Raw genomic sequence first — 11,665 nt, 5'->3', positions numbered from 1 at the left:
TACGCTTCCCAATAACCATTACTATATGTAAGCACTGGTCAAAGTTTGTAACTTGTAGCCCCTCCCACGGGGACTGTAGAAGAGTAAGTCGTCTCCAAAGACATAGTTATAAGGTTTTTCAACTACGCAGAATAACATGGCTATCTCAGAATTTTGATCCGTTGACTTTGGGAAAATAATTAGCGTGGGAGGGGGCCTATGTGCCCTCCAATTTTTTTGGTCACTTAAAAAGGGCACTAAAACTTTTCATTTCCGTTAGAATGAGCCCTCTCTAAACATACTAGGACAACTGGGTCGACACGATCACCCCTGGGAAAAAAAAAAAACAAAAAACAAAAAAACAAACAAATAAATACGCATCCGTGATCTGCCTTCTGGCAAAAAATACAAAATTCCACATTTTTGTAGATAGGAGCTTGAAACTTCTACAGTAGGGTTCTCTGATACGCTGAATCTGATGGTGTAATTTTCGTTAAGATTCTACGACTTTTAGGGGGTGTTTCCCCTATTTTCTAAAATAACGCAAATTTTCTCAGGCTCGTAACTTTTGATGCGTAAGACTAAACTTGATGAAACTTATATATTTAAAATCAGCATTAAAATGCGATTCTTTTGATGTAACTATTGGTATCAAAATTCCATTTTTTAGAGTTTCGGTTACTATTGAGCCGGATTGTTCCTTACTACAGTTCGTTACCACGAACTGTTTAACGAAATTCTTGTCTCTAAGTCTTAAACGGATATCTTTAGAGGGAGGGCAGCTAACGTAGGAGGGAGGCTGGTTATTCGCTTATCACTTTTGACTCTTAAAGAGGTACTAGTACTTTCAAAAAAAAGGAACTAACAACTCCTTCTCGACTAAGTGGCCTGGGGAAAAGAAAAAAATAACATTGAAGCTTTATCGCTCTTTAATTTGGCAGTGTTATAGCACTACATATGATTTGAGTACGTTTTTCCCTGTAACGCCAGAGGCATAACCTGATGTTCAATTACTGACAAGAATTTCCCTTAGCATTTGATGAAACCTTGGGAAGATTTCTGCAGAACTGGCAAGAAGTTTGTTATGCTATCTATTTCCTTTATAATGATCAACATAGCAAGGCTTTCTTATTCCCTTGGTGTTGCTAGTATCAGCTCTCTCTTGACAATAAAACAACTCCAATGGAAATTCAAGCTTCCGCTGAAAAACTAGAGACAAATACATGCGCGGAAATAGAAAATCGACCGCATAGGATACCTCCTCGGCCTTGATTTAAGTTCCTGATCTACTTTCATCAATAATGGGATCCTTTACTATTTGTAGCCCAAGGGAGTATCTTCTTTGAAGTAGGAATAAAGCCTTTGATTGTATAATATCTTTCATTTTAGTTGGAAAATATATTATAATGAAAGTCTCCATTTGAAAGTTTTCAGTAATAGCAATTTTATTTTCATATTTTATATTACAATTTAAGAGAATTAAGTTTAGCTTTCAAATTTAAGTGTTTTTTCACAGTTGAAAATTGGAAAACAAGTCTTAGAATTAGTATTATAATGCTATAAAGTAGGTGTTAAGGATTAAGGGTTTGAGGAGCTGGAAGGTCAAACTCTTACTATGCTCGTCTTAGATTTCTCCTATTAAATTTCACCATTGAAAAGTACCATTTTCATCGAAGACTACGTATTTTTGGGATTTTCATAGGAAAAACGAAAAGAAATAAAATAAATATCCCTCGGCTAGATTTTGAAAAACAGATTTTGCTTTCCCCTCGCCCAGGTACCTTCACGTATTAGCGTCACTGTTTCTATGATTTGTCAAACATTTTAGGTCATTAGTTTCTTAGATTGTGAGCAAGCGTTAAATTCTGTTGATAGAAGAGCATTTGCAAAAGTGCTATCCTTGAATGGTATACCACACAAATACTATAAAGTGATTAGTGCTATGTGCGAGAATAATACTGCTGCGGTTAAAGTAGGAAATGAGGTTAGCAGCCGGTTTAGTATTAAATCAGAAGCTAAGCAGGGTTGTGTTCTATCCACCTTTATATGGATTTTGATGAACTTTGTCTTAAAGAGCATAGGTAAGGCTATGGGAGCCCATGGAATCAAATAGGGAGGAAAAGCTCTCTTGGACTTAGATTATGCTGATGATTTAAGTATCCTAGATGAAAGTGTGATCAAAATGAATGAACTATTAGAGGTTTTACGAGTTCAGGGTAACAGAAATGGTTTGAAAATTAATGTTAAGAAGACTAAGTCATTAAGGCTAGGAATAAGTTGAGATGAAAAGGTGACGTTGGGTTACGAAAAGATTCATCAGGTGGGCACCTTCAGTTATCTTGCTAGTATTATTAGTAAAGACGGTAGGAGCAGTGAAAATGTTAAAAGTAGAATATCCAAGGCTCAGAGTGCTTTTTCACAGTTACAAAAAAGTTTGGAAGAATAGGAAGATAAGTCTGCAAACCAAGATTAGAATATTGGAAGCTACAGTGATGACAGTGGTCAAGTATGGCTCTGAAGCATGGGCGCTCCGAAAAGCGGATGAAGATTTGCTAGATGTTTACCAGAGAAATTGCCATAGGACTGTTCTGGGTTGACTGACCGTATTTCAAAGAGTTGGCTGTACGAAAAATTGGGTCCAATCCTACTTTCTATGGCTATAATGAAAGAAAGGTTGAGATGGCTAGGGCATATTCTGCGGATGACAGATTGCCAAAGATTGCCCTTTTCGGCCAACCGTCTAGGGCTAGACAGAAAGCAGGTTGTCCTTGTGTGGGGTGGGAGGATGTCATAAAGAAACATTAAGGGAAATGGGAACTTCCTGGGAGGTTGTAAAGAGGGAGACCTTGAATAGATTGGGATGGAGCAGGAGCAACCGTAGCTGTGTTGACCTTAGTACTGCGGTGAGTTTTTATGAGTATATCGTTATTGCACAACATCTATCAACATCTAAAAAGTGGGTGAATTCGTTCATAAAGTCAGGGAACAATTCAACCTCTGTAGAGGAGGATAAAAGCAGATCTTCAGTTCTTGTTGTCGAGACATCTTTCAGAAGGGGTCATGGGATTCTTGTCAAACTTGATGGGAAGTAAGATGTAGCGTTCCGTTTATGTCCTCTAGGAAAGGAGGAAGGTAGTAGGGGGACCCATCCCCTGGATGTTTTCCCCCTCTAAATATTTTGGCATATACTTTTCGGAGAATTTTCTCAAAATCGCTTTTTTGGTGTTTCCATTGAAAATAAATCGGAAAACAATAAAATTGCACCCATACATCTCTGCAAATTGATGCAACTGGAAGAAGGGCATCCTAGCTCCTTGTCATGAGCCTGTTTAACAGAAAAAGACGTCCTGTCCTAGTCAAACTTGATGGTAAGTAAGAGTTGGGCTTCTAGTTGTGCCTTTTTAAGATGTGACATTTTTAGAGTTTGCAGAGGGGAAAAAAATTCAAAATATTTTGTTGTAAGCCCAATTGCTGGGTGGGAAGACACAATTCGTTCAACTAAACCTATTCAATAGCTACAAGTACTTTTGGTGTCCGAGCTAGACCAAATCTCTCTGAGGAAAAGGCTGAACTTCTGTCATCGCAATCCTTCAGACAGGATTACTTATTGGATTTCGATGACGTTTGGTAGTGTTTAGCAGTTAGGGTTCTAGTTACATCTTTATGGGATTTGAGCCTAATCCGGTACAAAGCATTTGCAGTTAGATGCAAGAGCCATATTAGCACTCAGGTTATATTTTTTTTTATAGGGGTTGAGGTTCTTCACACCCATACACTGCTATTTTTCTGAACAGGTCACAACCGACAGAAATCTTCAGAGCCATCTCATAAGGTCTATAGTAATCAAAATAAAAACTCTGCAGATACAAAAAAATTCTTAAAATTGTCTGATTCCGTGGAAGACATACTCACGGATATCCCCTCTTGGTCATATTAGAAACCAAATAGACGACTCTATTATCATAGGCAGCACAGTAGCGGAGCCTAAGTGAAGAATAAAGTTGATTCCGGATTTTTTTTTTTTTTTTTTTTTTTTTTTTTTTTTTTTTTTTTTTTAGAATATTTAGTATGGAAGGAGTTGTCGTAGAAACTTTGAAGGGGACTCATTCAATTATAAACCGAAAGTAATAGTGCCATTTTGTGCCAAATTAATTGGAGGGCATCCAGGCCCCCTCTCATGCCCTCTTACCCGCCTGAACTCCCCCCAACATCCAAAGACATTCTTCAAAATTTTGAGATATCCATTTTTTCTCACAATGGTTAAACGAATCAATAACTATGCCTCCAGGGACCAGATCAAAAGAGCGAGGACGAAATCAGACCAAACTTGGCAGCTTCTTGATAAAAAGAAGAAAATAAAATTGCTCCTTCTCCAAAGACTAATTCCTGAGCGGATGATGCACAAGAACGAAGAATGCAGAGCTGTCGGCAAAGCACCTAAGAAAAGTGTTCCAGCAGATAAGCGGAACCTAGTTGAAGCAAAAGCTACCAAAGCTGAAGAGGCAACGAAAACAGGAGGATCTAAAGCACTGTATAGATTTACAAATCAACAAATAGGAAAAAACAATACAGCAAGGACCAATTAGAGACCCAGAGGTGAAACTGATAACAGAACAATCAGCTGTCTATGAAGTCTGGGCTTACTATTTTGGAAATTTACTGAATGGACTCCCTCTACAATGACCCACAAAAATCTCTGTGATTCTTACGTTCTCTCTTTATATAGATAGGACTTTCCCCCTACCCCTACTGAGATTATTTAAACCGCCAAAAAGCTAAAAAACGGTGTTAAGGAAAATCCTCTGATACTTATTCTATCCAGAACTCCACGTATCTACCATTTGCACACAATACTACTTTGTCAACAGAAGATAAATTTTTTGGAGATTTTCTGCTCATACAATAAATATCGTTCCCTATTTTGATTAACTTTAAAAAACCAATTTTTTGAACAAAGTTTTCTAAAAGGTTAAGAACAGTATTAAACATTAAGACGAGGAGAAATTTGAAGACTAGAAGAAGCTCCATAATGATTCAAAGTTAAAAAGACCAGGAATTACTCTCAAAGAATAGATGAAACGCAAAACAAATTAAACTTATAATGAACAGTCACATCAAACATAACGATAGCAAATAGTGATATAGACGAACAAATGGATTCTAAAAGGAGTAGAAACTAAAGTAAATACTCAAGAAAACATAAAACGAACAGAAATTACTACAAACAGGAGTTTGGCTACTGCTCCCCCCCCGTAATCATAGTAGTATACCAGTAGCGGTATTAGTAGTATTTAAAAAAAAAGGTTTCGGAAGGAAGTTATATTTAAACTGCAGGAAGTTAAGTATTTTAAACAATCCAAAGAGACTAAGAGACAGGCAAAGCAGGAACAACCTTTCTCAATAAAGCCTAACTTAAGAAAATATCTATCTTATTCACCCTTTCTACAGCTTAAAACAGTTTTATATTTTGTGATGTAGAAGCTGCCCTAAAATATAGGGTTTTCGAGGATACTGATTCAACAAACACTGGGGGGAGATGGAGTTATGCGGATTTCCTCTTCTATTTTACTGCTCAAATAACAATATCCGAAAGCTATCCTGCTCTTGTCGAAAATTGAACGAAAAAAACAAACGGAAATTATTCTGTATATGAAGGGCTTGTCTTCTTCCTCAATACCTTGCACTCCACGCTTAAGTTTTTAGCTTTTTTACACAGGATTCCTATTTTAATTAAGCAGTACTTTTGTTTCAGGAGTCGTTCTAAAAATTGGGCCAAACAGCAAACTTTAGCGTAAAGAGCAAGGTATTGAGGAGGGGGACAATCCCTTCATATACGGAATAATTTCTATTCGTGTTGAGTTTTAAGGTTGCTCCTTCCTATCAGTTAAAAAAAAACCATGTTTTGTTTATTTCATTTCTTATCGTTTTTCAAATAGTAGCGGTAAATCTGGCTCCCCCTCCGTGAAAAACTTCTTTCCCTCATGTAAAACTCTTCCGTGGAAAGTTCCTCCTAAAATACACTCCACCTCCATAAAATTTCTCCCGGGTAATTCCATACTCGCTGAAAATTACCCCCACCCTCCGTAAAAAGCACATGTATAGTGAGGGGCTTGAAAGACTGGGTGCCTGAGAAAATAATCCTTTTCAGTATTTGTCCTGTATATTTTCATGCACTTTTCATATCTGTCACAATTTTCTATTTTTTGAAGGTGTATTACCAAGAAGCAATTATAGCGTAGGCGCATAACCATATCCCGTTCTGAGTGGTGCCACAGACTTTCGCACATCCAGGTCTATTATCAACATTAGGGACAGCACTAATTATAAGAGTAGACAATGGGCAACAATGAAACTTGTGTCAACAAAGTAATCTTATGCGCCGTTATAAAGACGCAGAAATTAAAGTCATAAAAGTAATAAATGATTTACGCATCTAGCTTAGGCATCTAGCATCAGCATCCGCATCTATAATTCATAGAAACCTCAGATATCCCATTTTGTAACCAATTTTGAAGCACCTTTAAAAGAAATATTTAAATAATGCACTCCTAGACACCGTAAATAAAACAAAATCCTCGAAAGCAGCAATACTAACAACCCCGAAACTAAAAATAAACTAAAAAGAAAGCTTTCTAACAGCTTTAGCCGCAATTTCATTAATACACTTTGTAAAAATTAAGTACTATTGTCCTGAAGAAATGAAAGCTTCATATCACAAATCGAAAGGCGAAAAAAAAAATCTTGATTTGAAAATCTTCTTAATTTTATGTCATTTATTTCTGCGTCAAGACTCATAGCACCATCAAGAACGACAATGCGGCTTCTCAATTTGAAATAACCGAATTCAAGAATTTTTTAATGGTCAATTTTAAATAAAATAATTTTAAGATTGATTTTCTAAATCAATTTCAAATAAATATTCAATTTAAGTAATAAAAATTAATTTTTAATTTTAACCTAGACGGCTGCCCGAAAAGGACAATCTTTGACGATATGTTATTCTTCATCCACAGAACGCGTCCTAGCCATCTTAAGGCAGGACAGACTCGCAAAGAATCTTCCTATACCTCCCATGTTAAACATTTGGAGTTTGCCTGACGTTCCTGAATTAGTGATTTTGGCGGTTTTTATGTCAATAGAAGTAAAAAAATCTGGTGAATATTTTGGCATAATCAAATCTTAAAGCCGACAATTATTTTTTTTATAATTCCAAAATAATTATAAAACCTGTTTCGGGTTTACATTCTAGATTGCTATGCTTGACATTGTTGTTGTGGGGTATCAAAAAATAGAGCAAAAAATTTTCTATTCATCAATAAGAAACTTTTTTCTATAATATATACCTCCTGGCTGCAGTCCCTTCAAATACTTTACATATTTGTGTTCCGAAATCAAAATTTCCCCTCAAAAGGTTAGATTGAGCTGTAATCGGAGCATCTAAGAATGCAAAAATTACACCAAGGGGCTAACCACTCGGATTGTTCAGGAGCGATTCAGTCAAGCATTATTTAGTTCTAACCTGTTTAAACAGAGTCTAGAGAAGAAGTAAGGTGCAGACACCAAACTGCCGGTTAATGAATATATAAGAAAATTGTATTGTATAAATAATTAAGGATAAGCTGCGTCTAATCCTGGAGATAAATTGAACACAGCACAAGGGCCGAATAAGAAGCAATGGTTTTATTTTAAAAAGATTGATCTATCGTTTTGGTTTAATTAAAATAAATTCAGGACAAATTTATGTATTGTAGTATAAGTACAATTTTGCATAATCTTCGTACTGAAATAAGAATTAAAAATATATGAAACAAGCTAATTAATAACTAATGAATGAAACAAAATAACTAATGAACGAAACAAAATGTCCCCAGAATATTTAAATTTGTTATAGCAAGACCCGAGTCTTGCTGTAGAACTACCAAAGCAAACTACAAAAGCAGTCAATGACCAGTCTCAAGTCCAAGGCTTTTCCAAGAAACAATCCAACCCCTTGGTAAATAAACCCCAATAAAAATTACCCATACTAAAGCAGTCAAATGACCAGTCTCAAGTCCAAGGCCTTTCCAAGAAACAATTCAACCCCTTAGTAAGTGAACCCCGATAAAAATGGTCAAAACCCTAATAAAGTTCTTATATAGTTCTTGTTATTGACCACAGTAACATGGGAAAAAAAAGAAATATGCGAGGGCTCCATTTGCCAAATGTGCAGGCCCATCGTGAAAAGTTGAAATTAAATTATCGGGCTAGAGGCAGACCGCGTTTACCAAAATATATGTTAGAAGATTTAACGGATGCTTCGGTTCACGACGAATCAAGTTCCGAAGGCATTGGAACAAATTCCCCTTTTGTGTTGAAAGTTATCACTTCTGGAAGAAATTTGGGGTCAGACCTTCTAAAAGGCTCACGCTGGATTGTGGATCTGCCTTACCTTTTTGAGAATTATGAAAAGCTCGTGATTCACCACATGTAAGTTTTTCTTTGTCTTTCATTTTACGTCATTGATTTACTGCTATCAAAATTATTAGGATGGGGAATTATTCTGGGTTGCAATTAATACAACTTGTACCTTATTAATTCTTGATAATTGTCTTTTCTGCTATAGAGAAAGAATGTTCGATAACTTTTAAAGATATTTTCATCCCAAAACAACAGAACGCTCCGACGGTATCTAATTAGGTTGGTTTAATTTCACTATTGTTGGTTTTACCAACAATTTAAAGCTTATATAGAATAATCGGCAGTTGTTTCGCTATTTCTTTAGCAATCTCATCTTCGTACTCAAGTTCTGGCTCTTCTCTTGTCATATTTCACGGGTTATCTATCACATTATTTTCAAATTACGGTTTAGACAAGACAAGATTTATTTCTAAAAAACGGCTATCACAAGCCCAAAAGGGCCAAATTCACATTTTAGTGTCAATAAAAAAATTTAAAAAAATGGTGAATGCCAATCAGTAATAAATATCAAACCAGTTTAAACTCATAAAATTGCAATCAGTAAAAAAGTCAAACCATAAAAAGTCGTAAATTAAAACCGGGAAAACAAATTTAAACAAAATGACAATTTAGTTTACCTTGCAAGAATTGTAAAGTTTGCAGTTGCAAAATAAGCATTAAAACTACAAGTTAAAAGTGGAGCGATAAGAGCGAAGGGTTAGTAATTTAAAATTTCAAATATGTGAAGGATGAACGTTCTTCTATATTTTTCAGTGGAAACTCTTATTTGGGCAAGAAGGGGGATTTTTGTTGAATTAGAACGTGGGGCAGTGGCGAATGCAGGGGGCACCCTCCCCCTGACATAGCAGTAGATTTGTGGTTGGGACCGCTTGCTCTGGTTCTTTTAGGGACGAATTTTTTTTTTATTTGGTTTTTAATAGTCGAGTTTTTAGTAAGTTTTTAGTTATCAAGGCTGTTTCTTTTTGCAAACAAGTTTGAAACAAGGTTTCAGTTACTTTTTGCAGTCTCTATTAGATTTTTATTAATGACACATGTCCCCAAAAAGTATTTAATTAAATTTAAGTTTATCAAGGGGATCTGTCCGTATTACCACAAATGCCAACTGGGAGGCGAAAATCTTCATTCGTAAGAAGGGGAGATTTAAAATTCTGACTTAATCCGCTGCTAATAGCAACAATAAGAAAGCATTATATTTCTATTTCTTTGTTCTATTTTTCCTGCTACACCACCAAACGAACTATTACTTAATGTTTAATCAATAATTAGTTCCAAAGAATGTATGATACCAAAATATGGTACTAATTTTTTTTTGACAATACAAAGTTTAAGTAACTCGCTATAGTCGCCAGAAGTGCAAATGCTAAAAATTATGCAGAAAAGATTAAATATATTATTTTTTGTAGAGGGTGAACAACCTTTTAATTGTGTTTTATGGCGAGGTGGTTCTTATAAACTTACTTTTTTTGTATCAATATTTCTAATTGACTTTAATTTCAATAGAACTCATCAGATTTTATATTAAATTAAAGTCCATGTCCACTACCTACCCACGACTTACAAATTGTTACAGTTCCCTTTAAATTGCTGGTATTTCTTTGTCCACAAGTTTATCGGAGTAACCTTTCATGTACACCCCCCCCCCCAAAAAAAAATCCTAGATCCGCCCCTGACGTGGCGGGTGGGTAAATATTCACTAGGGAAAAGAGAAGTAGTACAAGGATTATGCACGATATTGTTGGCAAAATAATAAGGAAATTTGTACTCTCATTTCCTTAAGGGTGACTAGATTTGCTCTCCGAAGAAGGGAAATGTAAGGCCCTTTACCCTGTTTGAAAATAACTCTTAGACACGTTTTTTGAACTGCCTCTATTCTGTCCCACAATTCATTGGACATGCCAGAATGGCAAACAGAGAAACAGAAAAAAAAAACACAAAAAAAATGTATTAATCCAAAAACATTCAGAAATAAAATGAAAAAAAACAAGTTTTTTAACTGAAAGTAAGAAGCGACATTAAAACTTAAAACAAGCAGAAATTACTCCGTATATTAAAAGGTTTTCTCCCTTCTCAACGCTCTGCTCCTTACGCTAAAGTTTTTTACTGTTTTAAAAAGTAAACTTGAGAAAAAGAGTCAAACTTTAGCGTAAAGAGCAAGGTGTTGAGGGAGGAAAAGCCCCTTTGATATACGGAGTAATTACTGTTCGTTAATTTTGCTCCTTACTTTCAGTTAAAAAACTTCTTTTTATCATTTTATTTCCAACATAAAGCGAACTTACCAGTAGAGGTAATTTCGAACAGTTCGTGGTAACGAACTGTAGTAAGGAGTGACCCGGCTCAATAGTAACCAAAGCTCTAAAAACAGAATTTTGATATCAAGAGTTACATCTCTAGAATCGCACTTTTATGCCGATTTTAAATATGTGAGTTTCATCATCAAGTTTAGTCTTACCCATCAAAAGTTACGAGCCTGAGAAAATTTACCTTATTTTCGAAAATGGGGGAACCCCCCTAAAAGTCATTTAATCTTAAAGAAAGTAACACCATCAGATTCAGCGTATCACAGAACCTTATTGTACAAGTTTCAAGCTCCTATCTACAAGAATGTAGAATTTTGTATATTTTGCCAAAACACAAATCCCAGATGCGTGTTTATTTATTTAATTCTTTTTTCCAAGGGTGATTGTACCGACCCAGTGGTCTTAAAATTTTGCGAGAGGGCTCATTCAAATGGAAATGAAAAGTTCTAGCGCCCTTTCTAAGTGACCAAACAAATTGGAGGGCACCTAGGCCCCCTCCCACGCTCATTTTTTCCAAACGTCGTCCGATCAAAATCCTGATATAGCCATTTTATTCAGCATAGCTGAAAAACCTTATAACTATGTCTTTCAGGACGACTTACTCCCCCAAAGTCCCCATGGGAGAAGCTGCAAGTTAAAAACTTTGACCAGTGTTTGCACATAGTAATGATTATTGGGAAGTGTACAGACGTTTTCAGTGGGATTTTTTGGTTGGAAGGAGGGGTTGAGAAGAGGAGGTTATGTTGGGGAAACTCTCCATGGAGGAATTTGTCATGGGGAGGAAAATTTTCCATGAATGGCAGGGGGCAGGATTTTCTAGCATGATTTAAAAAAACAATGAAAAAATAAATATGAAAAAGTGTTTTCAACTGAAAGTAAGGACCAGCGGTAAAACATAAAACAAACAAAAAATATTACACATATAAGGAGTT

The sequence above is a fragment of the Artemia franciscana genome, chromosome 1 (assembly GCF_032884065.1).
Source record: "Artemia franciscana chromosome 1, ASM3288406v1, whole genome shotgun sequence".
Lineage (NCBI taxonomy): Eukaryota > Metazoa > Arthropoda > Branchiopoda > Anostraca > Artemiidae > Artemia > Artemia franciscana.
Note: the sequence above shows the minus strand (reverse complement) of the source record.